Genomic DNA, 26,513 nt, shown 5'->3' with positions numbered 1-26,513 from the left:
CTTACATGTTTTTTGATCAGCAGGATCCATGGGCCCAGCTGACAACTTAAGGGCTGTTTGTTCACTGTATTGTTTCAGTTACATTTATAACATCACCATAGTTATCAGCTCAACAGACCCTGCCTTTGAATGCACATCTTGTATGTGGTTATTTGCAATCAGGGTCTGTAACAGCAATTGTGGGTGAGGAACTTACTGAGCTTCTGTCTTACCGTGTGGAGCTCCCAAGTGCCTTACTCCAGATTCCCTTTATGGTTTATGTTGTGTATATATATATATATATATATATATATATATATATATATAGAGAGAGAGATCGGTCTTGCACGTCAGTTCTGGGTGTAGTTTTTCTAAATGCTACAGCCCCTAGAGTGCCTATCCTTTCAGAGTTCTAGCCATCTTGTACCTTTGTGCAGGCTTCCCCTTTGGATCCTATTTCTCCTGACTTCTGTGTGATCCTGGGCACAGTTGTGCTCATCTTGCTGCTTACATTTTCTACCAAGACACCGGTAATTGCCCAAGTCCCTGACAGTTCCGGACAGCACGCCTGGAAAGGTGTTACTTACAACCACCAGAATCTAGCCTTTGTCCTTCAGTCCCTCACCGCTTCAATTATTACAGACCTAAAACATCCATCAATGGTCTACACCAGCAAAGGCAAGTACATTATCATCCTGTAATCCAGCATAAATCTACAACCTTTTCTACAAGACTTGCCTGTGCATCATTCTTAATTGTAACATACACATTTCTAAACAGTTCAAAGAAAAGGTCATTTTACGATCAGGTCTAATTTGCAAATGTTTTTAATAAACAAGTTACAAACAGCTAATCAAAGTGCCTTCATTTGCATACACAAAGTATGCATCAATTACATACATAATTTTCTCTCAATCAGTAAGTTTAAGATAATATTGAGGGAAAACAGGAACATCTTGGTTTCTTCTTCTGTTAGGTTCTTCTCAGACAGATGTCTGGAAGATGCCAGATGTCAATTAGATCCAGTTGGTAAATAAAATGCCTTGCTATCTGTAAATGCTTTTCTCTTTGCACTGGACCGATTCCAAAAACAGTTTGTTGCTGTTTTTAGCACCTCCAACACTGGAGCCCTTGAAGTGACCCCCGGCCATCGCCCAGTGATGCCAATCCTTAACTGTCAGAATCTAGACCAGTGTGTGATGTGGGCCAAGAGCTGCAATTCACTCACTAGGGAGGAGCATGGGATGTTCTTGCTGGTTGGTTAGTAGCAGTTATATGGACACACTGTTCTCAATCACTTTGGGGTTCAGGTAGTTGTACTTTAGAGGCAGGGATGCATTTCGGCTTTCAATTTCTGCAGATATCTGGGACAGGCGTTCCTGGAAAGCTTTGATGCATCGTTTGGGTTCCTCCTCTGTAAAGTGTTCATCAGGGAATGTGCCTAAAGGCCTCTGAAAGAAAAAAAAAAGAAAAAAAAAACTTGATGTCATAAATTAGATTAGGGCAGCAACATGCCAAGCATTCACCCATGTTCCTTGTTTTAAATTATAGGGTTAGTGTAGAATAGCCTAAACATGGCATCCGCTTTACTTGCCTCCCTCAGCTCCTTGTGCTGTTCAGTGGTACTCATCTTTGAGCTCACTCCAAGAGACACACTGATTGCTAAATAAAAAAATCTGGGTGTCTCAGCTCAGTGCGATTCTCCCTATACACAAGCTCTTTGCTACATCTCCTGTAGCTGCTCATGTTGCCTTTACACTGATTATGCAAATATTATCCTTTCACACAATCTTCCTAGGAGTGACCGCTTCTCTACGATCAGAAGTTGGACAGCGCTCGAGTCTCTTCCTCAACTCCCCCCAAAGCTGGGAATCTTTACTTTTGCTCCACTACTGCACCAATATCCCTGTATCGAGTGGAATCGACTAAGACATCTGGACTTCCTCATTCGCTGCCAGATACCATTTCTAAAAACAAAAGGGTAAGGATAGCAGGACAGTGTAGCCCCCAAGGCTTCTATTAAAGGATTTCAAAACAGTGTCTGCACCTTGAAGGAACCAGAGACCACCAGCGTCCCATCAAGTCCAGCAGGTGGCAGTGCTGCCGTTCCTTTTGAAGAGATGTCAGTAATAGGCAAGTCCAATAATTTCCTGTTCGGTCCACTTTAGATCCGCAAGGGTTGCTTATGACTTAAATGGAGATTCTCCGAAAAGAGAAAACTGGGATTACAGGTAAGAAATCCTAACCTCTTAAGTAGATCTCCATCGATAGTCCATCATTTGAATGGACCAGCAAGCCCATCCTGACCAAGGCCAGTGAAAACAAGCATTTGCAATCCAATCGGTCTCACCTTTGGGATCGATGTATTTAGCTATGAAAGACATTAGCCTGGGTGCTGAAATATCTGTTCTTTAACTTGGAGGGGAAATTAAGCACCGTATTGCTTAACATGCCAGGTATGGAAACACATGGAGAGAAATACTGTTGATCAACAAGAAACTGTATTGGCCAAAGCTCTGTTTTGAATATAAATTCAGCCCCTTGGGTGGGTCTATCACTGAAAATACAAGATTTGAAACAATATGGTCTACGTGTGCCCTTTGAATACAAGTTTCTATGGCCTGGAATCTAGGAAATGCTAAAGTGATCCTGGTATTTTACAGCCCTCTACTGGTCACTTTCTATCAAGACAGAAAATTTGAGGCAGTTGAATAAGCAGAAAGCAATTCTGGTATTCTACTGACCTCTACTGGTCGTTTTCTTTCAAAACAGTGTTGCAGGGATTCTGCACATACATAGAACTATGTGCAGGAAAACTGGACCAGTGTGTAGAGAGGATGAGCTCTACCGCCTCAGTATCCAAAATCCCAGAACCCACTAGCTATAGCGTCTCATTCGCTTTCCTACATAATCAGGAAGCTACAAATGATTAGACAACCCACAACACTCCCACCTCTCGAAGTGTGGTAGCAGGAAGCACCCTTTTGCTCGCTCACATGTACCTGTTCACAATAAGACTTGACAGTCACTGCAATAGTTCAAAATGTTTATTTTAACTCTAGTGCTCTATAATTCAGTATACGAGCCATGACCAGCAGCAACAGGCACACGCCTAAAACAGTTAACCTTCTTTATAATCTATGGAATTGCAACATTGCTATCGTATACAGGCAGTGGATAAAGAACCATAAGGCCCAACCACCCGCCCCTTGGTTAGAAAAAGTTTTATTATATAAAAGAAGATTTCTGGGCTTTCAGAAGACCCCATACCTTAGTGCCTGGATTGTATTTTTACATCCTAGGAACGGATGTATGACGTTACAACGCACACTTTTACAACGCATGCACTTACAACGCATTTTTTACAACGCATAATCCATTACAACGCATTACATTACAACGCATGACACTACAACGCATTTTTAAAAAATACCTTTACAACGCATTTCCATTACAACGCATACTACCTTTACAACGCATACCATTACAACGCATAATATTAAATTGCATTTAAGGTAAGTATTAGATAGTATAGGGGTTAAAATTACTTTTCTAACTCCAGGGGGTGCAACAGTAGGGTAAGTGTTGGATAGTATAGGGGTTAAAATTACTATTCTAACTCCAGGGGGTGCAACAGTAGGGTAAGTGTTGGATAGTATAGGGGTAAAAATTACTATTCTAACTCCAGGGGGTGCAACAGTAGGGTAAGTGTTGGATAGTGTAGTGTAATATTATGCGTTGTAATGGTAGTATGCGTTGTAATGGAATGCGTTGTAAAGGTAGTTTTTAAAAATGCGTTGTAGTGTCATGCGTTGTAAAGGATTATGCGTTGTAAAGGTAGTGCGTTGTAAAAGTTGCGTTGTAAAGGTTGTTCCCCCCTAGGAACAGCATAGCTCCTCTCCCTGTAAAGGTCTCTCTCAAAGTGCCTGTTAAAACATGCATCCCCAAAATATCAAAGCACAAGTTTCCAGCAATAGCAGCTGTGTTAGCATGTTTTGTCTAGTTGCTAGAGACTGACCAGAACCACAAGAGGAAAGGTTTATCGACCTTGCACACAATGTTCAGACTAAACTCCAGGAACAAGCAAAGAACGAAGACGGTTCTCATGTGAAGGGTACAGAGTCTTGCAAAATAAAGTCATGTAGTAACATTATGCGAAAGTAGCATCATGGCAGCAGAGTGGATGCTAATTTAGCAATGTCGACAATGACCCGAACGGCCATATAACAGCTAAATAGAGGCAGTTGAACAGAAAGAAAAAAGTACCTACGCAAAGGCGGAAGCAGACCAGTCCTAGAGTTTGCCAACCCTACGAGCTGATGGTATTGCTACTAGGAAAGCAGCTTTTCATGATACTCGATGGAAGACTTATGAATGGGTTCAAAAAGATCCAGAGTTGTGAAAGGATTGTTAAGCACCCAGGAAGGAGAGAAAACCACCTTTAACCTTTCAAAATCCATGTGATGAAGGACGGTTTATAGAAGATTTGTTAAATACACTTTCTGCAGGCAGTAAGGGCTTCAAAGTGAACCTTAAGAGAATTGAAACCCTTATTTTGACAAATGAAGGTAAGGAAGAACTACATCTTCCTGGCAACTTGAAGGGCCTACGTTCTTGTAAGAACACCAAATGCTAAATCTATTCCACTTGAAGGCATATGATGAATGGGTTGATGGCTGTTAAGCCTGCCTGAGGATGTCCATGTAGTCTTGTGGTAAGGTTAAGTGACCATACTGCACTAGGTTAGGAGCCAGGCTGCCAAATTCAAGGAGAGATTGAGGTGAACCATGTGGCCTCATACCTTAGTTAGCAGGTCTGGTCTGCATGGCAGTTTGAGATGTGTACGCTCTGACCATTGAAGGGAGTCTGAACCACCACTGATGTGTCCACTATGGCTCTATGAACATGATTCCAGCTTTTGAACAGGACAGTTTGAGGACTGACTTTCAGTGGGATTGGTGTAAAGGTTTAGAGAAATTTGCCGGACCAGTAGATCCATAGTGCATTTCCCAGAGCCCATGGTTGGAAGTATCTGGAGGCAGTATCTGGAGGCAGATTATTGGCTTTTTTTGCTTCATGCGGTGGCGAACAAGTCGATGTGCTTGAAGCTTAAAGATATCTTGCTCAAAATTATTGTTAATTTCACACTGGTGGTTTGCTTGCCGAACTCAGCTGAGGGAGTCTGCCTGAACATTTTGTACACCTGGGAGGAGAGTTGCCGTGTTCTGCAGCTTCCTGGTTATGAGCCATTTCCAAATTACCTGGGCTTTGTGGGAAAAGGGTCTGGACCTTGTTCCCCGGCTTGTGGAGGTAGAACTTGGCGGTTGTATTGTCCATTTGAACAAGCAGGGACTGGCTCTTGAATTATGAACTAAAAGATTTTAGCACCCGGTGGACTGCCTGGAGCTCGAGGAGATAGATAGGTCATCCGACACCATGTGCCACACATTGAGATAATCCACATGGGATCCCCGGCCAAGCACTAATTCGTCTGTCACTATGGTCTGAAAGGGAACCTGGTGGTGAAAAGGCATCTCATGACGCTGTTTGATCGGAGAACCATTTTAGAGATTGCTTTGCATGAGGTTAGAGAACGATCTGGTCTTCCCAGTTGCCTTTTAACTGGTCCCACTGATCCTAGATGCTCCTTAATAAGGAGCATGGGAAAGCGTGCATTTGGAGTGAGGAAGAAACAGGAGGTCATGGAGCCAAGGCGAGAGGACACGGACCTCAAATTATGATCAGAGGCTTTCATGAGAGTGACCCCTTCAGACAATAGACCACAGTTTCCCCTCTAATGTACATACTCTTGCCTGGATGGTGTTAAGGGAAGCCCCGAAGTACTGTAGAGCCTGGAGTGGAGGTTGACTAGCTGTTTACGTGAAGACCCAACCATTGAAGGACATCACAAGTCCAGTTGTAATGTAGTTCGGCTTCCTGCGGAGTAGACTCCTTGATTAGCCAATCATCTAGGTAGCGATAGACCAAGATTAATGGTTTCCTGAGGTAGGAAACTGCTACTGCCATGCACTATGAAAAAGTTCTGGTTGCTCCCTTTAGGCCAAAAAAAAAAAAGGAAGAACTTGGTACTGAATATCCTGAATATCCTGCTCCATGATGAAACTCAAGAATTTGTGAAGTCTCTTGGCGATGAATACATTAAGGTACGTGACTGAGGTCTATGGAGCAGAGCAAATCTCCCTGGTGTAATTGGGGATAGATCTGATGCAATGCCAGCATTCAAAAGGTTTCTCATGAAATCTATTTGCTGGCTATTTTCAAGTCAAACATGAGTCTGAATTAGTCTTATTCTTCTTTACTGGAAAATATCTGGAGTAAACTCCTGTTCCCAGTTGTTTGAGGCGGAGTGGGAGGAAGACTACCTCCACTGCATGCTTCTGCAGCAGGATGTGGACTTCTGATTCAAGTTTTTGCAGATGGTGATTGGATGTTCCGATGATCTGGTCAGTGGAGGACTTGTGAATCTGAGATAATACCCATTTTTACAAATATTCAATACCCAGGCGTTCGTGATTTTTTTTTGCTACTTTACCATGAAATTGAGAGATGCTTCCCCCTACCGGAGGGGTCAATCTGAAGGGGAATAAAGATTCATGGCTTGGAGCCGGATGTCGGTTTACCCCATTGGGCAGGCTAATCGGTATATCTTCCTATAGACTGCCTTCACTGCTGCAAAGGTCTTAGCTGTTGTGGTTGCTGACGACTTGGATACCAGTGAGGTGTTTGGACTGATGGTAAATCCAGTGCTAGTAGGGTTTGAAAGAAAGTCTATGCTCTTTTGGCCTTTCTAGGGTGACCACCTTAAGAGTCTTGGTCTTCGATTTCATTTGAGCCATCTCCGTCTGTGTGGCTGTGGAAGAGAGCAGAAACTGAGAATGGAAGGTTGAGGATCCTCTGTTCATACTCCAGTTTGATAGATGAAGCCAAGAATGCCTTCATAAGGCTATGCAGTGACAATATTCATGTGCCGCCAACAAGGACGAATCACCTCTAGCATGGATTGCTTGATGGAAAACTCATAAGACCCTTTAACTATTTCTAGGAAGTCTTGCCATCAGTCCCTGCAAGATCAGTAAACTTTAAAATAATCCCAGAGTGCTATATCATACCTGCCTAAGAGGGCAGCTGCACTGGCCACTTTCATGGCAGTTGCAGCTGTGCTACTGACTTGCTGCCTATAGAGTCCAGCTGCTTGCTCCATTTATCGGTTGGCACAGAGGAAGCACGAGTAGTTGCATGGTGGTTTTTTGATGCTAATAGGACCACAGAGTCCGGAGGTTGGTCTGAGCGGAGGAAGAGAAGATCCTGCTCAGGTGGTCTATATTATTTCTGTAGCCTCAATGGAGCAGGATTTAATGAAGGCCAGAGTCCAAAAGTTTTTTTATTGCTGGCTCCAAGAGACCTGGCTCTAAACGAAGTAGTGGTCTTGATGCTGAGCGGTGATGAAGCAGCTCATAACTGACGAAGGTGGTGTAGGAACCTACATCATTATGTTGGAGCTTTGCAGCTCTTCTTATTTGGACGATGGGGATGTGATTCACTGGTAAAATATGAGGTGGTGGAGAATAAAGCAGTGTCCATGAATACCTTCCTGTAGAAGAGGAGGACGTATATCTGGAACTATGCCTAGATTGTGGGCATAATCTGGACCTTGATTAAGATCCAGGACTCCCATAGCAAGCCTCTGGAAGATGGATGGGACAATGGATTCCTGGATCGGTCGCATCTATGATGGTGCATTCTTGAGTGCGATCCAGGCTTTGGGAAAGGAGATTCCATTGGTGGAATAATTGGATCCGATGGAAGGTGCACAGAAGGTGGTGATGCTGGCAAAGTAGGAGATGGTGGAGGAGAGACCAGTAATACTCTGAAGAGATTCAGTATGGTCTCCTCTTGCTCCTTTTTAGCTGTGTGTCTTAGAGTTCTATATGTCTCGATGTCAATGCCCAGACATTGACATTGTCAATACCAACCTCCTTAGGGGTTGCAACGTCAACCTGTTGCGACGTTGAGCAATGTGCATGCCTTTATGTCAACGCTAATATTCTCCCTTTCCTCAGGGTGCCTTGAAAGCATCCTGCAGTGCTGACAATTTTCAGAAATTGGTTTTACGGGAAGGCAGAAAATGCAGACGTCGTGAGGGTCTGACTTGGCCTTCCTTCCACAGGCAGGACACTTGCCAAACACAAGTCATTTTATTTAACAAAATGACTCACTTTTCGGTCAGAAAAAAGGCAGAAAATATAAGGGGGAGATGAAACGTTGAATGAAGTTTTAGTTCCAGACAGTCCAGTGCGCCAAGATCCTGTCATCGGGAGCCAGAAAAAAAAAAAATATATATATATATATATATATATATATATATATATATATATATATATATATATATATATATATATATATAATTATATTTTTTTTTTGGTATTTGCCACCTGCTAAGCATGATGGGATACTGGTGATCTCGGGGTCCTTAAAGGCACAGACACTGTTTTGAACTCGCATGTTAGCAGCCTTTAGGGTTAAACTGTCCTGCTATCCATCTTCAAGTGGCAATGCATAAAATATTTACCTGAAATGTTACAGCTTTATGGTTATATAAACACTTTTGCATATGTTTATAGGCTACATAATAGGTTTGTGTTTCTACAGTCCTTCCGGACAAAAGGCGAATGTCTATACTTAAGCACCTTTCCACCGAGTATCTTAGGTATATCCGCAAGTTGGCGGAGTTACTCAAATACTCATGACCATTGACAGATCCCCTAGGAGAATTAGATTGCCTGCTCTATGGCCACCCTCAAAAGTCCTTTTACCTACTAGACTGGGTTCTGAACTGTGCCTCCAAAACCATACTCTCCTGCAAAGACAAGCCCGCTACTTCCTTCTGCACAAAGATGGGTAGCTCTTTGTTAAGGATTTGTATAGGTCCCAACTTTTCTGCAATCATGAAATGGCCACAGTACCTCCCCAGACTAATTTTCAAAGGTAGTGCCTGGCTACGCTCCCTATCAGAATTCACGGGCTACACCCAAATCACACCGTACAGCATCTAGACTCAGATTGCGCCATTTTGGTTGTTACCACTGGAACTCTGCTTTCAAAGAACACCACAACTTTCCAAAAATCACAAAAATGCCACCTTTTGTCTTTTAAAGAAAGAATTAAAGAAGCACACCCTGCCAAAATTGTAAAGGAGTCTGCCTAGTTTCTATACATGGTTATAATTTTGGGGTGTTTCATTCCTTTATCAGAATCAGCTTTTTTGTTCAAAGCGTGAATCGCCTCTGGTTTATTCCTTCATGCCGTTTTCTATAACAATCCACCTTACAGAAGGCAGTGTGACAAAATATCATGCCAGTCATTTGTAAGTAAACATAGCTGCCAAAGTTTCATATGGATGTGTGTGGGACATTTCTAGGCTTTCAGTGTGCCAATGTTGGACTTTTGGATACCTCACGAGTGACAATGTAGTACAAGAATTTCAGCAACAACCTGGAAATTAATCGTTCCATTATTTCTTTGAATCCAGGCACATGGAGTTCTGAATTTATAATGACGGCAGCAAAACTTCAAGTACCAGAAATCAGTGGGAGTAATGAACAGATTTACTCAGCCAAACGTCGCCCCATAACAAGTTCCAGTTTACTCTGTAGTGCTTGTAAACAGGACATGTTCAGCTAACCCAGGACAGGTGTATTTCCTGAGGTCTGGGTTTCAGAGAGGGGTGGGCAAGGTCAGCCCTATTACTTTTGTAAGTGCTTTTTTGGGGGGACATTATTCTATCTGAGTTCAAGCTGTGAAAGCGTGAGGGCAACCAGGGAAGGTGAGCTTTCCGGTACATTTAAAAAAATAAAAAGATTGTGCAACTACCTCATCATAGAGCTCACTGTAATACCCACACAAACAAGTGAAATATTAACTGCAAAGGAACCTGGCTTCATGATCATTTTAATATGCATATTTTAGCAATCTGAAGAGTTTAACTAAGACATGCAAGATCTGGAAAAAATGGTGGCGTTAGTCAGGAATCCTACAGGAGATTGTTGAAGCAGAGTTCTAACTTTGAACTGTATCCTCACACTTGGTGAATGCAAATCTAGCTTTTACACGAGAGTTCACACAGATGGGCAGTTTCTAGCAGCTTGGGTACTCGACATTTCCCCGTTGACAGTGGGGTATAAAAAGAATCTACTTTCCCGGTCATTCTATGGGTTCTAAAAGAGTCTGATGGTTTTAATAACTCAAGATAAAACATGCACACAATCACCCTGGCTACTCTATCTACATACGTGTGCTTGGCTGCCTCTGTTTTGGGAAAGCAGGTCACATTAGTAAGTATTTCACTTTCTTAGGAAAGTGTTTGACTAGAGTAGTTCCCCCCATTACAGCAGCTGATGGCTGACAGGGCACCAGCGCGGCTCAGGCATGGCATCAACATCCCTCGGCACACAGGCTAACACCATCTCAGGCTCAGGGATATGACAACAGTTCTTCGTTGGCACGCCAAGAAGCAGTGGACATGTTGTAAATGCATAATTGCCATACTTTACTTCAGTATCTCAATCAGCCATGCATTCACAGATGGATAACTCACAGGGTTACTGTAGTTGCGGCTGCGATTGGTCAGCAAATGAGTGGTCGAAACCCTATTCTTGGAAGAGCTATGCTATTTTTCTTCCAAAGTAACCACAAGGAGTACACTTCAATCCCATATCGAGGTCTGCTTTTGTGTATAGGATGAAAATGAGGTAACCCTGAAGCAGGAAAGATTTATTGAACGTAATAAAATGCACAACTGAGCAGTACTCAGTGTGAGCGGCTGTCCATTGGCACAAGAGGACTTGGACTAAAAGCAGCAGAGATGTTCAGAAGGTGAAACAGTAAGTAAACAAAAGTACATGCCTGTTGATGGGGAAGACAACCACTCATGAGTAGCAAACGGCACCTGCACACCAGCAGCTCACACCTGCCACTATTTCTGGTAAGGAGAGGACACAAGCCTCCTTCAGAGAGCAAGCAATCCGTGCTGCTGACTGGCCATAAGCGAGTCGGCGACTGCCAGTCTGGGAGTTTAGATTTTATTTGCTTTAAATTCTATTCCAATTACATGGTTAAGAAGGTGGGGGGTTTCCACTCCTTATTCTTTGTGCATTACAGCAGCCAGTAGGTCAACGCATGCAGGAACAGGGTGACTACATCGATCCAAGGACATCTTAAAGATTGGGGAGGTCCTGGGCAAGATGCATTTTAGGGGGGCCCCTGCTCACAAAAGCTTTGAATTTGTGATCCAATTACCGCTCTTTTACACTTTCCCCAGGTCACTGACAGTGCACAGGCACACGTCAAAATTTTAAAGGTTTACATCCAATATTCAGGTATAGTGACGGGTGTTTCAGACTAACAGCAGCAGCTCACTAATATTACTGCGAAGAATCAGTGACCCCCTCCCATTTCTCATCAAGGCCGAACTGGTGTTGCAGGCACTGGGCGTTTCCCCAGTTAAGACGCCAGGGTAGGCCAGTTTTAGGCCCCGGGGGGGGGGGGGGGGGCTGTTTTTAAAACGACTATGGCTGTTTCAGGAAACAAGCCCTGTGAAGAATGCCAGTAACTAGCATTAGTGGGCGAGGGTTCTTTAAATAAAAAAAACCAGAGGATTTCCTGAATCCCAAGATGTTTTGAGCTTCGGCAGCTGGCTCACTTTCATCGATTACTGCATTTGATAAGAGAAGTGAAGCAAGCCTCCTCTCTTCCCATTCTCCCCTTTAGTTCACCTCTATGTTACTGACATTTTGCATACCCCACATAAAAATATATATATATATATATATATATATATATATATATATATATGAAAGTTATTAAAAACAGTTTGCGGATTATTCAAGGTAATCGGGGCAAGACTCCCTGCAGAACAGCGCTCGCTCTACAGGGGCCTCCTGAGAGGCAGGGGCTCGGATGCAGAAATTAAGGCATTGGCCTTGTGGGCTCTGGCTCAATCTTCTGCTTTGGCTTCACTGTTGTCCTACTGCGACAGCATTTTGCCTCCAGTGGGGCAGCGCCAGGCACTGAAGTCTTGGGTGGACAGGCTGCGCACTGCAAGTGGCATGACGTTACCTTCAGATTTAAACAAAATCTGTCATGGGAGAGACTCCAGGCAAGCTAGCCAAGGCCCCCCCCACCCCCGGGGGGGCAAAAAAAAAAAAACTGTAGTCCGAGGGGAGTTCCTCAATAATTAGGAGTGTCTCATCTACAGGTCAGCTCACACATCATTTTGTTTTACTGATTTCGGATATAGATGCCCGGTAAGCATTAGAATGTTGGCATTGACATGCAATTAATCTAAAACCTTTTACTTCGATCTTGTGTGTTTGACTTGGATAACGAATTAGAATGACAAACCTGCCTTTGGATTCAAGACATGCAGACATTTGGTGCTGAAAACATGAGGCTTTGCTATTCATGGACCTTTAACCAGACGCTGCCCCTTTAATAAATCATGTTCTTTAAAATGCTACAACCTACACATATAATTTATAGTTAATGTGACTAGTTTAGATTTGGTCTTAACTATAGAATGTGTTCTATAAACTTTTATTAATTACTAAACATGTGAGCAGCATCAAAGTAGAGTTAGTACTAAATGAACAGGACATTTAGAAGTGCAGAAAAGTGTCAGCTGACTAGAATTAATGGTGGGTAGAAATGCAGCTTGCTTGAAGAATGTCACCTTCCAGGTAACAGTAGAACGTGCCTTTCATGTGTGAAATTGCCTCAGAAAATACCATTATAGAAAATGGGGTAACCCAGTTACATGTCACAGGACCTGGGTGTCGATCAGTAAAAAAAAACAATTGGTCCAACACTCCCGAATACACTTCAATTAGTAAGTATATTATGGAATTAATCCATCAGGCAAAATATTTCAATGTACAAGCACATTCAACAGGAAAAATGAAGGGTCACCAGAAATCAATTACATTTTAAACATCAATTTATTCTTTATATCGTAAACATGGAGAAACATGAGACCTGCATGTTACACGGTTATTACCAAGGCAGGAGAAATAAGTGAGAAATAAGTGCTTAAGTGTGAACTAGCAGAGGAAAAGTAAGAACATCAAGGGATGTTTACACAGAACAAGTTAAAATACTTCAAAAGAAGGGATCCAACCGAAATACGGATAGAGCCGGTACCCCTACAAAGATGGGCCTACCCCTAATTACATTTGCAATATCACTTGTTAATCTATACAGTGAGAATTGATCAGATGGCGGTGGTAGGGGGAGTTGGGTGTAGGCCCTGGGAGGGAGGGAGGGGGGGAAATTGTCAACGTTTCAACCCTATTGCCAAAGGGTAAGTAAACTACTCAAAAATACGTTGGTAATGGAAAGGGGAAAATGAGAGGGGAAAATTGAGTCGATTTGGGTCCAAAAAGCATGAACAAGCGGACATGTAAAAAGTAAATGATGAAGGTCTGCTTGAGGTGAAGTGCATTTCCAGCAGGTATCCAAAACATAGGCATGTTTATGCAAGAGAACTGGAGAGAATAACCTATTATATTAAAAAAAAAAGTTTGCGTGGTATTAGCAGCTCGAGGATTTCCGGATCTTAATCCAAACTTTGTCCCAAAGAGTAATTGACCATTCAACTCCTAGATCTTTCTCCCAAGAGAGTTCCACCTTGGATATCTCGTGAAACACATGAAGCCTGCAAATATTTGTAAGTGACAGAAGGATAGTAAACCAAACAAACTTAAACTGCGTGAAGGACATGAATTGGTGTTGATGTTACAACTGATGGACCCATACTAACCTTTTGTCTCCATGTTTTTCCAATAGAAAGGATTATTGCGAATCAAATTATTATGCCATATCGTGGAATTGGAGGGGAAAATTCCCTTTCTAGAATCACTAATGCATAGGTTGCAAAATCTTACACGCATATTTAAATATTGGAATTGAAAGATCTTGCAGTTTGTGAAAATGAGAGATTCTCCTGAAAGGAGAAGGGAGATAGAAAGGAAAGCTCCAGTTTACCATACGTGTTGTGTAGAAATGTGAAAGCCATCTAGATGATTGTAAAAAAGATTTGATATTTGGGGAAATTAACTCCGCCTTCCAATTGGACGGGTCAATTTGGATATGGACATAAGAGACTTTATTGCTCCAAAGAAAGGAGGATAACAAAGAATTAATCCTTTTGAAAAATCTCGAAGGGATGGATAATGGAATATCGTATAAAGGACTATGGGGACAGCATCATTTTTATGGTGTCGAGACAACCCCACCAGGATAAGTATAAAAGGATGCCATTTAGTGGTTAGAGTCGATATTCTCTGTATATAGTTTTCCATGCATCTGGAAATTGTATTTGAGATGGGAGTGAAATGAAGGCCCAGATACTTATTACATTGGGGACACCATGCGAAGGTGGAGAGAGCAAAATAGTCTTTAAAAAGGTATATTTTGGAAAGGGCAGTATTTCACATGGCTTTAATTTATATCCAGAAACAGCTACGAAGGAGTCTACTTAATTTAAAAACGCAGGAATAGATATTTGGGTTGGAGATCATCATTAGTATATGCTGCCAGTTTAATATGAGTGTTGTTAAAGTTTAAACCCTGACAATCCTTGTGCTAACGGAGTCGCAAAAGAAACTGTTCTAAGGCTGGATTGAAGCGAAATGGAGATAATGGACATCTTTGTCCAACATCACTGTACAGATTAACGAGTGATATTGCGAATGTAATTGGGGGTAGGCCCATCTTTGTAGGGTACCGGCTATCAGTAATAATTTCTGATTCCTGCTTTTGAAGTATTTTAACCTGTGTAAATATTGCTTGATGTCCTCTTACTTTTCCTTTGCCATTTCACACACGAGTACTTATTTCTCACTTTTCTCCTGCCTTGGATATAACCGTGCTACATACTATGTCTCATGTATGTTCCTCCATGTTATAGATACAAAGAATAAATGTGCTTGCAATTTATTTGATTTCTGATGACCATCCATTTTTCCTGGAGTGTGCTGAAAGTTGAAATCTTTTGCCAGATGGATTAATCACAAAATACAGCACAGCACGTAACCTTCATGACAATTGTTGCGGATAGACGTTATCATTTAACCAGAGCCCTATCCATAACCAACTGAAAGCTTCATTTGCCATAGAGAACAGAAAGCAAATGTATTTAGAAAAGCATTACTATATTTGGTTTCTAATGACTTCCTGCTAATAAGCTTTACAGTTTAGATTATGTTCAGGTAAAACAGTTGCTGTATCAGAAGGTTAGGAAATTAAGTCCTCTTAAAATGGGATTAGAACGGTGGGAACAAAGATAGCCTGCTCGGATGATGGATGATGTGTGGACAGCAGGAAGGGGGAAGCTGTTCCTTTTGGAGAATGCAAAATTTCCTTTGAATGGAGATGGAGAACATGCCACAACTTTGAATTATTGCTTTAAAAACATGTCACTAGTTTAGAAGCTTCAGAAGAGCGGCAGATTTGGAGAGACTTTCTACTGAGGTTATCCCAGCTAATCTGCCATTCATCTGAATCTCTCCAGCTGAATCTCGGCAGTGCTAAAGGAATCTCAGTCTGAGAGGAGATGGGAGGCAGATGAGCTGGAACAAGGGCAGATCAGACAGAGCTTGAGAGATTCAGTATACTTTATTTTCTCGTTATCAGAAATTCTGAAACCAATTGATTTTAGCTTCATGTTAATCTCTTGCCTTTATTTTTTAGCTCTTCATGGGTTCTGACATCATTTGCACCCCATTTCTTAGAATAGGGATTCTTGCCTTTATTGAATGTGCTGTATGCACATTAGAATATGATCTGCACTATTTGTCTATCAATTGAATTAAGTAATAAAAAAGAAACCTAAAACTTGAATATAATTTTTTTTTTATAAACAACTCATACCTCATCATGGACTCAAAATAAATATTTTGACAGTTGATTATCTACTTGACCTGTATGTTCGGTTTGAGCTCTAATTCATAACATTGCGAATAAAGTCGATTGACTTGTCAAGAGCCATGAGGTATTCAAGATTACCAAAATCTGTAATTGGGTTGTTTAGTCTTAAATATCCATTTGACCAAATCCTCTTTTATTTCACACAGCAGTAATGCACAGACATTGTTAAATGCATTAGTATAAGGTGCAATGCATGGCACTTGGCAGGGCGGAGTAAATTAGACAAAGGTATGGTTTACCCACAACTAAAGCTTCCCAACATATGCAAGGAGAGAACCGCATGCTTACCATGTCACCAGGCTCGGTACTCAGGAGCCGGACAGTCGCCATTGTGTTGGCAGTAGTGCCCACCTCGGGCAAGATCTCAAGGACACTTTCCAGGGTTGCTGTGCCTTTTGTCTCGGGAGGAGGTTGGCGCATAGTGCTGGGACTGTTCGGCATCCAACCAAGGAAATCAAACTACAGTGGCACAAACCCAAAAGAAAGAAAATATTTGATGCTTGGACTTGTAAAGTAGATTTATACAGTACAGACACAGGGTTGGACGAGAGGTATATAAGAAAATTCACTTGAAAAGCCAACATATGCTACATTAAAAGATAACATTGGTGGAAAGAAACAAGTTCAGGACAGGACAACCTTGCGGTTTAGGTATCATAACACCATTGGAGGGAAGGTTGGAAACGTATGCGTTTGTCACGAGTCAGAATGTCAGCTAGAGTTTATATACATGTAATTATCACAGACCAAGGGGAATTTCCAAAAGGATCTGAACAGCCAGTCTCCCACTTGAGCCATGCTTCAACTGGTAGTGGCCTGGTTACTAGGGTGCAATGGGGAAAAACACCCACGCAATGGCCCACCATGAGCAGTCAGTCCCAATTGTCTCCATTCAGATTTGCGCTCCATCTGTCCAAAGATGCGCTTGGCACATTAGTGATTACTTTGTTCCAGGAAACCCTGATTCCCATTAGGAGCAATACCTTCTGGTAAGCCTCTGGGCCACCTCAGGTCAACTTCTAAGGTCACAAACTCACAATATGCTCTACTGATCTCCTTGTACTGATGCATCTATGTGGTACTTATTTATCACGCACCTAGTCTAGAGACAGCAAAGTACAGATACCCTGGCATTCCTTGTTCGCACAAACACTTTAAAAAAAGGTCTATGGTACACATTAGTTTTCTAGACTTACATTTCCTTGGTTATTTTTCCCACCACCTACAGTACTATAAGCATATTCACAATTACCTGCCCACTGTTGACAGCGGCATGCTGAGCAGAACTTGTGAAAATCACCACAGACAGATACTTAATCAATTCAGGCCGGGTCTGTAGCGAAGATGGCACTCCTGAAAGAATACCAGTTAAATAAAATAAACATTATGAAGACTAATACATTTAACTGAGTCAGATCCTGTGCCTCATGGGCCAGTGGAAGGTAGGCCTGCAGTTATAAGCTTAACAAAATTAAATATACTGCAGACTTCATTTAACAGTTTATACAGATTTACAATATGGTGCCACAATCTAATGGCATTGCCAGCTTTGTTGAAAGTGTTTTCGGAGTTCTAGTACATTGAAAGATGGCATAGAATTATAGATCATAATGAATTCTGAAACCAAAATTAGCATTTTAGTAGGATTTACAATAGCCATATACAGAGAAAAGGCATGCCAAACCATGTTAGAAACTTTGTCTTACATTTGAATGGCACTGAAGCAGAAGTTCATGAAACCTGATCTCACAACCCATCAATTTTTTGTGGTTCGGCTATCAAACCATAGTGAGGAGAACGTGAATGGGGAGGAGGACCAAAAACACTTGGCAACAAGTTCAAACAATCATACCTGAAGATTCTCTCTCCAGGAAGCCTTCTTTGAAGATCTCCCTCACCCAGGCTTGAAGCTCGGGGTCCGTGTGGATGCTCTCATCACCCTTATAGTAGCAGTCCACAATACCAGACACATAGCTAAGAAGAAGAGAAAATGGAGTCAACGGATGAAAGACTACATGGAACACTTCAGATCAACTACAGAGAAAGCAAGAGTTGTTACTCATTGATCCAGCATGTGTTTGTAGGTCAACTGTATAATAGTTCATGATGTGTTTCCTACAGAAATAGACGCCCGCTAGCTTCAGCAGACCACCAGGTCTGCTAGCCTTGATTTAAAGTGCATTTCTCTTTTTTGTAAAGGCAGTCTGTTTCCCTCAATCAGGGTTTTGTAAAAGTTCACTACTCACCCGTGAGGGATTCAAGGTGCTGCGGGGAGGGGGTGGGACAAGAAGCTCCGTTGGGGTCAATGGGAGAGCCATGCCTTGATGTACTTTCTGAATTGGTGGAGGGTCAGGCTTGAGAGCGGAGTTTGTTCCAGGTCTTTGCTGCAAGATAGGAGCAGGATCTTCTACCTCTTATGGTCCTTTAAAAAACGAGGGACAGTGGCTAGGGCGAGGTCATCTGCATGGAGGTTTCTCCTGGGGGCATGGAAGGAGAGTCGGTTGTTGAGCTATTGGGGGTCCGGTGGTGGAGGGTTTTGTAGGAGTGTGTGAGCAACTTGATTATTCTTTTGACGGGGAGCCAGAGGAGTTCCTGGAGGTGTTGGGTGATGAGTCAAGGCATGTGGAGGATAAGTCTTGCTGCGGTGTTCTGCAGGTGTTTTGTTGATTTCAGTGTTGCGGGCATTGCTGTGGTCCAGTCTGCTGGTGATGAGTGCGTGGGTGAATGTTTTCCTGGAGCAAAGGGGGGGGGGAGAAATCCACTTGAACGTCTTGCGAAATATGCAGAGTGTTGAAGCATGCAGAGGATATGGCATTGATCTGGCAATTCATGGGGAGTGAAGTGTAGAGTATGATACCGAGGTTGAGTGCATGGTCAGTTGGGGTGGGTGGGTTTCTGAGGGCAGGGGGCCACTGGGTGGAGGGTGTGGAGCCGAGGAGGACGGCTTCCATTTTTTCAGAGTCTAGCTTTAAGCAGCTGTTGCTCATCCAGGTCATGACAGCCTTCATTCCTTCTTGAAAGTTGCGCATGGTGATGTCCGGTTCCTTGGTGAGGGAGAGGATGAGCTGGGTGTCATCGGCATAGAAGACAATGTTGAGCCCCTGGTTTGATGATGGTTGCGAGGGAGGCCATGTAAATGTTGAAGACTGTGGGGCTGAGGGAGGATCCTTGAGGTACTCTGCATCCTCGGTTGGTTCAGAGGAAGAGTGGGAGACTTAAGATCTTTCCTCTCAGGCAGAACACAGAATTATCCAGTCTAGGGCTTTTCCTTGGATGCCGCCGTGGAGTCTGGTGGCTAGTATGCAGGGAGACTGTTGAAGGCTGCGGATAGATCCAGGAGGATGAGGGCTGCTGTGTGGCCTTGGAGGGATGTCTCGGTGCTGTGGAATCCAGATTAAGAGGTATCCAGCATGCTGTTGGTTTCTACGAAGTGTGCTAGCTGGGTGTGGATTGCCTTTGATGACTTTGCTCCCGCAAAAACTTCAGGCCCATCTCGCGGCTTCCTTTTGCTGCCAGTTAATAGTTCAGCGTAGCTTGGGTGAGATGGCAGTGGTGGCCCTGTGGAAGATTTGCGGCAGGCAGGGGTCCGAAGGGGCTCTGGAGTGGATGCTCAAATAAAACATGGGTGCATATGAAGCAAAGTTTTACTTTTGGAATAGTTTAAACATTGGCATTGGTTCCCATGGACCATTGCTTATTCCTGAACAAGCTCTTACATTCACAAAGAGGGGGTTGGTCCTTGCAGGCCCCCTTCATCTTTGGGAATGGCTTACCACCTCAAGTCAGGAGTCCGAACTACAGTTGCCAAACACGGAAGAATCAGTAATCTCATACAGATTGGGTTTTTAAAAGAAAGGGACACCCACAACACACCCTATCCAAACAGTGAATGAAAAGGGATTGTAACCCATTTTAAGAGTCATTAGAAGTTAATAGACGCCTAAAATGTGAATGAACTCCTATTTGGAGTATTTGCAATTGTAAGTTAGGTTTGAATATTTAGCCATTACTTCCCCTGTGATGTACACTCCTCGCAACTCCAATAGATACATTAGTGTTAAAATGGCTTCTCTACAGGTATACTGTGTCAAGAGCACACACTTAAGTCAACAAAATTAAATGGACTGAGTCCACTTGATCAAGCCTTCTTGCACTTGCTCATTATGGAATGGAAATGAAGTATATCCTCTTGCCTTGGTGCATATTCCAAATTACTCTCCCTTTCAACGTTGATATAGGGGGCTGACGGCAGAGTAACAAATCAATGGAGCCAACACCTTAACCACCATATCAAAAAGGGCCCTACTCAAATTCCAGCTTTACATTCTCCATTCAGCTCTGTATTGCACTTCCAACATTCAGCCATCCTTACACCACAAGCAGACCTGACATTTCATCCACTACTCCAAATTGATGCAGAATCTCTAGATCAGGGGCACTCCTAGTACGGCCCGCAGGCCGCCAGCGGCCCGGCTAGCCTTTCTTGGCGGCCCGCGGACCTTCCAGACATCGTACCAGTGTTTTGTTTTTTTTACAGTGTCCGCAAACACAGACTCTGCTCCGTGGGGGCCGGGGGACAAAAGTTCCGTGCAGCAACAACTTGCTCAGACTCTGGCATGCTGTTTTCTGGGACCTGAGCATTCAGACACAGGCCTTCCCTCGCAGCAATCGAGCACCGGAGTCTTGGTCTGGGGCTGCGACTGTGGGGTTTGGGTGTTGTCTGATAGCAGTGCCCAGGACACAGGCGGACTCCTGCCAGCTTCCTGCCATCGGACTCCAGAGAGAAGGACAGGCCTTCCCTCAAGCGATTCCAAGGTACGTTATTGGGACGGCTATCGCTTTTTCAGAAAATGTTATTTAAAAAGCTGGATTTCACTTAACCTTTCTTTATGGGTGGGTCCGGCAGGGCGAGGCAAGCTGATTTTTTTAAATTGGTCTCTGTAGTCGTTATGCCTTACTTACAAACACGCCTCGTCTTGAAAATAGAAAAGTGTAATGTTCTGTTATTACAGTTAGTGCACTTGCAAGGATGAGATAATACGCATTTATTATGGTGTGTTCCACAGAATATTAGCTTAAGGCTTAAAATACAAAAGTAGAATGTCGTTCTGTGTTATTTTAACGTTAGTGCACTTGCGAGGAAAAGATCATAAACATTTTTCCTGTGAATCACGGCAAAAAAAATAACCCTTATTTATCTTTTCTTAGCAGCGGCACTAATTGTTATTAGAATAACACCGAACAGCACTACAGTTTTCTATTTTAGGCTTTCAGCCATTATCCTTCGAATCAAATCGAAATAAATTTGTATTATCTTTCCCCAACACATGCACTAACTAGTAACACGGAACATTATACTTTTCTATTTCAGGCTTTCAGATAAAATGCAGGGGAGAGGGAGGGAGACGGGGAGAGGGAGGGAGACGGGGAGAGGGAGGGAGACGGGGGGGGGGGGGAAGAGATGTGTATGCCGGGTCTGGTGGCTCAGAGGACGAAGGCGTCCGCTGCAGGGACCTGTGTTCCACCTCATGGTCAGTTTTTTTTTTGTTGCTCTAGCCCCGCCCCCTCCCCCAATGACCCCGCCCCCAAGGTGCAGCCCTCGGCCACAAACCACACTGTAAATTTGGCCCCCCAAGAGAAAGTTTGTGAGTACCCCTGCTCTAGATGCTAGTCTGGGTTGACCCAGCCTTATTTCTAGGGTACAAGTGCTAGCAGTTCAAGAGCACTGGGCACAAAGCCATGAGTTGGTTAGAAAATTAAGAGAATTCTCACCACAAAATGAATGGTGCTTTTCAAAAATAGCATGACACCCAATGAACAGAGTTCCCCTGTACTTTCCAATAGTCTGCCTTGCCTGGCATTGGGTGGAGGGATACAGGGCTTAAATGGGGACTACAAGCAGCCCTGGCAAAAATGCTCAAACACGCCTCTTGCATTCTTACCCCTTACCTGGCTGTGTAGGCTGCAATAAACCCAAGAAAACTTTCTGAAAGCCCACCTGAAGGTGTCACTCTCAAAAACCTGACTCCAATTGATGAAGCCAATGAGGAAATGACCAATGGGTTGAAGGACTAGCCAAGCCATGCAGGAATATGCGACTTCTGACTGGGTTCTGTGGACCATTTGAAGAAATATCTGAATTGAGACTTTGTATCTTTCTCAAGTCCTTGGCTTAGACCCAGCATGTATTTAGCAGGAGGGTACAGGAAACTATTTTTTGCTGCAACAATATGCTAGCAACTTTCCCCTCATTCACCAGTCTGAAATCAAAGGAATGTCACCTCCAGATTTTTATTACAGTAGGAGCTACTTCCAAGGTCCCCAGCCTGAAGCCAGGAGAAAATGTTGCGCTTGTTTTATTCTTTCCCCAATTTGAGACAACCACAGGAGAAGGTAGAATTAGACAGCACCACCATGTGGTGGACTATCACTAGAACCAGTGCTGACAATTAAGTGCTGGTGCCTAGCACCAGAAACCACATGCTCAAATTAAGCACCGACTACATGTATGATGCTTGACTGTATGGAAAAGGAATCCATTTTGAATGCATGCAGAAAGAGAAGTCAGAAAATGGAGACAGCAGGTGAGCCTGCGGAGGATCTTGTTTTGAGTGCACATCTGGCAATCCAATAGCAAACGTTTAAAGGGAGCAAGGCCTCAGTAGCCGGATCACTGGTGTGACGTAAAATTAAGAGGGGCCCTGCAGAATGTGGAAAGGGTCCCCTGACTCTCACAGGTTTGCACTGGCCTTTAGCAGACAGGTGATTGATGGTTTGGAGGCCCCTGAAAAGGGGGGTGTCCCCCTGTGCTACAGGGGCTGCACGGATGTGTTCTATTGTCAGCTGGTAGGTGTAGTGACTGTCCATCAGAGGTGCAACTAGAGCCAAATTTCAGGGGGGGGGGCCTGAATCTTTTAATCCATAGGCAGAGTGGAGCTGCAGGGGCTCTTACAAGGGGTGAAACAGCAGCAAGGCCTCATTAACATGCAAATGGTCTTTTAAAGACCTGTGAAGTGCTCGGGTGCGGCTGTGTGTGCGCCGGGAAGCTCTCTCATCCCGGGCTGCCACATGCGACCGGAGGGGGCTGAAGCCCTGCAAGTCCAATGGGTGTTCCCGCCTGCTGTCCATTCTAGTGTAAAGACAGCCTCTTTCTTCCTAGACGTGCAATTGCAGAAAGAATTGTGTTGTGACTGGCTTGGGTCAGCTTTCTCTTCTCAGTACTTAGTTCTCATCCACTTCTAGGGAATACCCAACTCCACACCCTCTTGTTAATTTTGCTGATAAAGTAGGACAGCTGTGCACGGCTTTCTGGACTGCTATCCACAGGACCATCATGAGCCCACTTTAGAAGCTGCATGGAGGAGTGTATCTCAGTGTACACACTTGCACAACATCTTTAAAAAGCGCTTCATGGCTCCTTTGAATTTGGAGACGTGTGTCCAAACAATAGCATGATCGAGCTGTGTGGGGAAATTGCGATAAGAGCACAAAATTAAAAATGGTGAGGGAAGGATGGAGAGAGGGTTGGGTGAAGGAATACATGAGGTAAAGATGGTCAAATTTATTGACATGAAGCGTTAAAGGCTCAATTTGACTAGTTGAGAATTTAGCTGGAAGAAATCTTGTGCCTTACTCATTTGACTCACTCATTGCTAATTGGGATCTTGCTCAAAGAGTGGGGTATTTGTTTTCTGGCTACTCGTGTCCGGCCACACCATCAAAAGCATACATGAGGAAAAACAAAACAGCAGGTGGGAATCCATGTTTATGTATGCTAGTCCGGTTTAAAATATTGGTCCAAACTAAGGGTCTTTGTCTCAGGTTACCAGTTAGTACAACAAAGGTATGTATTACAGCTCACTCCCGTTAGCAAGTCTAGGAGAGTTTTACAAATCAAGAAACATTTCTGTTCACTTCCGTTTATCAAGCTCACACTAATTTACAGTCTCTTGGCAATAACTACTTCGACAAGTTTATCAAGGCGGAATCTTATGCATAAGCGGTAAAGAGCCAGGTTAACATTTTGCTTAATTTAAAATATTCTGAACAAAGATGTGAAAAGTACATGAATTCCAGAAGTCTGGTCCGCTCGCACCAAGTGATCTGCCTCCCCAAACGTAGTTAAAAACAATGGCACAGAGCCCAAAAACGTTCTGTGCATCAGACAGGTAACCTTAAATTGTGTATGTTTGTCTACTGGTACCAATGCAATTATACGCAAATTACTGCTCGCTCGTCTCTCCCAGACATTGTAGCTCTAAGACTTCCCTTTCCTACTCCCTGCTATTTGACCCCCGCCCTAACTGCTCCCCCCTACCCACCAAGTGGTTCAACCCCAAGACAACATGCACTCTACGAGGTTCTTAGCACTCGTACTAACTCAATACTGCTCAGCACACTGACTCCCGAATATATAATATTGTTTTATTGTATGAATCTTGCTCAAAAACTGGTGAAGCGTTCAGATACCCTCTGGTCTGGCTAGCGCTATATGAAACTCCTCAAATATATAAAATAAGTGTTCCATATGGGGTAACGCCAAATTTGCTGAGGGTTAAAGACTAGCCTTCCTGCATCATTTTGCAGTCTTATGGGACTATCAAGACCTTTTTTGGTGAGACCCAGACACATTGATTTCCCATATAACTAAATCCAGCATAGAGTGGCTGAAGGCGTGGACTACAACATTTTTTTTTTTTAAAGTTGCAGGAAATGACATCATTGGATATCCACCCCAGAGGTTTCAGCTGAAAGATAAGATAGTGTCCTAGCCAAAATCTGCAAACCCAGCTAGAGATTGTCATCAAGTATGAGGCAAAGATCAGGCAATATTCACATGCGTGGGACACTGGCCCATTGCGTGAGGCCAGATTCGATTCCTATAGGTTTGTCTTACTGGTAACCAACAATATTTTTATCTCAATAGAAATTATATATTTTGGATCAGTTCTAGCACAGAGGCAAGCGATAATTCTCTGGCTAAGCCGTGTTACATAAAAAGGAAATATTCTATAGTAGAATAGTTCCACAGATTTAGTCTTCAAAACACTGAACTATAGCATGATCAAGCAAGACAAAAAGCAGTAGAGAAGCAAGATTTACAACCACTCCCATTCCCTTTGCTGTGCTTGGTTAGACTGGTACGACTGCTTTTAGTATTGCTGGAGGTGTACTGTAGTATTGAGGAGGTTGTGCAGCGCTATTCAAGAAAGTAATCTGACAACACTGCCTGAGGAGGAGGAGCCTGAACAGGACTCTGGTGAAGTCTCTTCTGTTTGTCACCTCCTCAGAGGTCACAATAGCAGGTGCAGGCCTGTCTCCCAAAGGTCCAGTATGGTTCTGATGTGTGGCCAGCGGTACCACATTTCTGCCTGGCATTATCCTGTGGGCATGGTGACCCTTGGCCCCTCAACAACCAATAGGGATAAAGTTCCCAGGGGTAACTGCCCACTTTGGGATTATTTGTAGTAGGGCACCCACGCACGGTTGCCAGTGGCGTCCTCTACCTATATCCCAAAAGGCAGAACCTCTCCTCCCTTTTTCAGATTTCTTGTGCCCACCATAGAGGAGTGGCCAGGAAAAAACAAACAACCCCTCTCCTGGAATTTAAAACTGGCCGATCACGAAATCTCAAATCTACTACTTTAGCGTGATCTGAATTCACTCATGAATTCATAGTCAATGGTGGAATGACCTTTCAGAAACTCCCAACAAGTGTATAAACTTCAAGCACAAAAAAAAAAAAAACCAAAAAAAAAACTCAAAGCCTTGAATACAAAAAGTAGTGTCAAGCAAACCCAATAGCATCACACAAAACTGGTCTGCCCTCTACATTTGGGATAGCAAAAGAATGCAATCAAAATTAGGAGACATTCTAATGTTAAACTAAATATTAGCATAACGATCTCATGAACGGTGTACAGATTAGACCCATTAGGAATGAGAATCTACAAAAGATCCCATGGTAGAGAACTGATCTTGTAGTTAATCAAAATACTGGTGGTTAGCCGAGCATTCCTCACTTAAGTAGCTGAATGTGACAGACTGGAGTTCACTATTAAGCTTTCCCCTCCATCCTGCTATTTCGAGTTACATTATCCTAAGAATCCATACAATAACTTACCCATGTGTCACTTTCACACATTTAACCTGCTTTGCTCATTCCCTTGCTCGGGTTTCTGTAGGAAGCTGGCTCTCCGCACAGTACACCTTATTTTGGTGTACTATAGAGTGTCCAGTTATCCCTTACTAGTGAACAGGTGCTTGCATTAACAATCTCAAGGTGCTTTATTTATGGTAGTCTGGTCGAGCAGCCTTAGGCTTAGAGATGAGCGTTCGGCATTTGTAGCACAAACAGAATCAATAAATGATACTCAAAAAGCTGAACACCAATTTCTAGAAACAGATTTTTACTTAGACAAGATCTCAGGGATGAGGCAAGTACTTTGGGAGTTAGATTTTTACAGCATTCGAAAAATAGTCCAATAACTGTTTTGAGGCAGGCGCCTTAAATGCAGAAAGGTTATCCTGTG

The 26,513-nt window shown here is 43.1% G+C and overlaps 1 pseudogene across 1 annotated transcript in view; it reads right to left on the bottom strand.

The window, feature by feature from the left end:
- Nucleotides 1–788: 788 nt before the first annotated feature.
- LOC146780366 (hydroperoxide isomerase ALOXE3-like) overlaps nucleotides 789–26,513 on the bottom strand; it is an 86,554-nt pseudogene continuing 60,829 nt past the window's right edge. Inside the window, exons 11-14 of the transcript XR_014972354.1 lie at nucleotides 17,834–17,955; nucleotides 17,234–17,334; nucleotides 16,270–16,440; nucleotides 789–1,430 (exon numbers count right to left, since the gene is read on the bottom strand). The product of XR_014972354.1 is annotated as a hydroperoxide isomerase ALOXE3-like (transcript). The remainder of the gene's footprint in view (nucleotides 1,431–16,269; nucleotides 16,441–17,233; nucleotides 17,335–17,833; nucleotides 17,956–26,513) is intronic.

This window comes from Triturus cristatus, chromosome 12 (assembly GCF_964204655.1).
Source record: "Triturus cristatus chromosome 12, aTriCri1.1, whole genome shotgun sequence".
NCBI lineage: Eukaryota > Metazoa > Chordata > Amphibia > Caudata > Salamandridae > Triturus > Triturus cristatus.
This window is presented reverse-complemented; position numbering and strand designations above follow the sequence as displayed.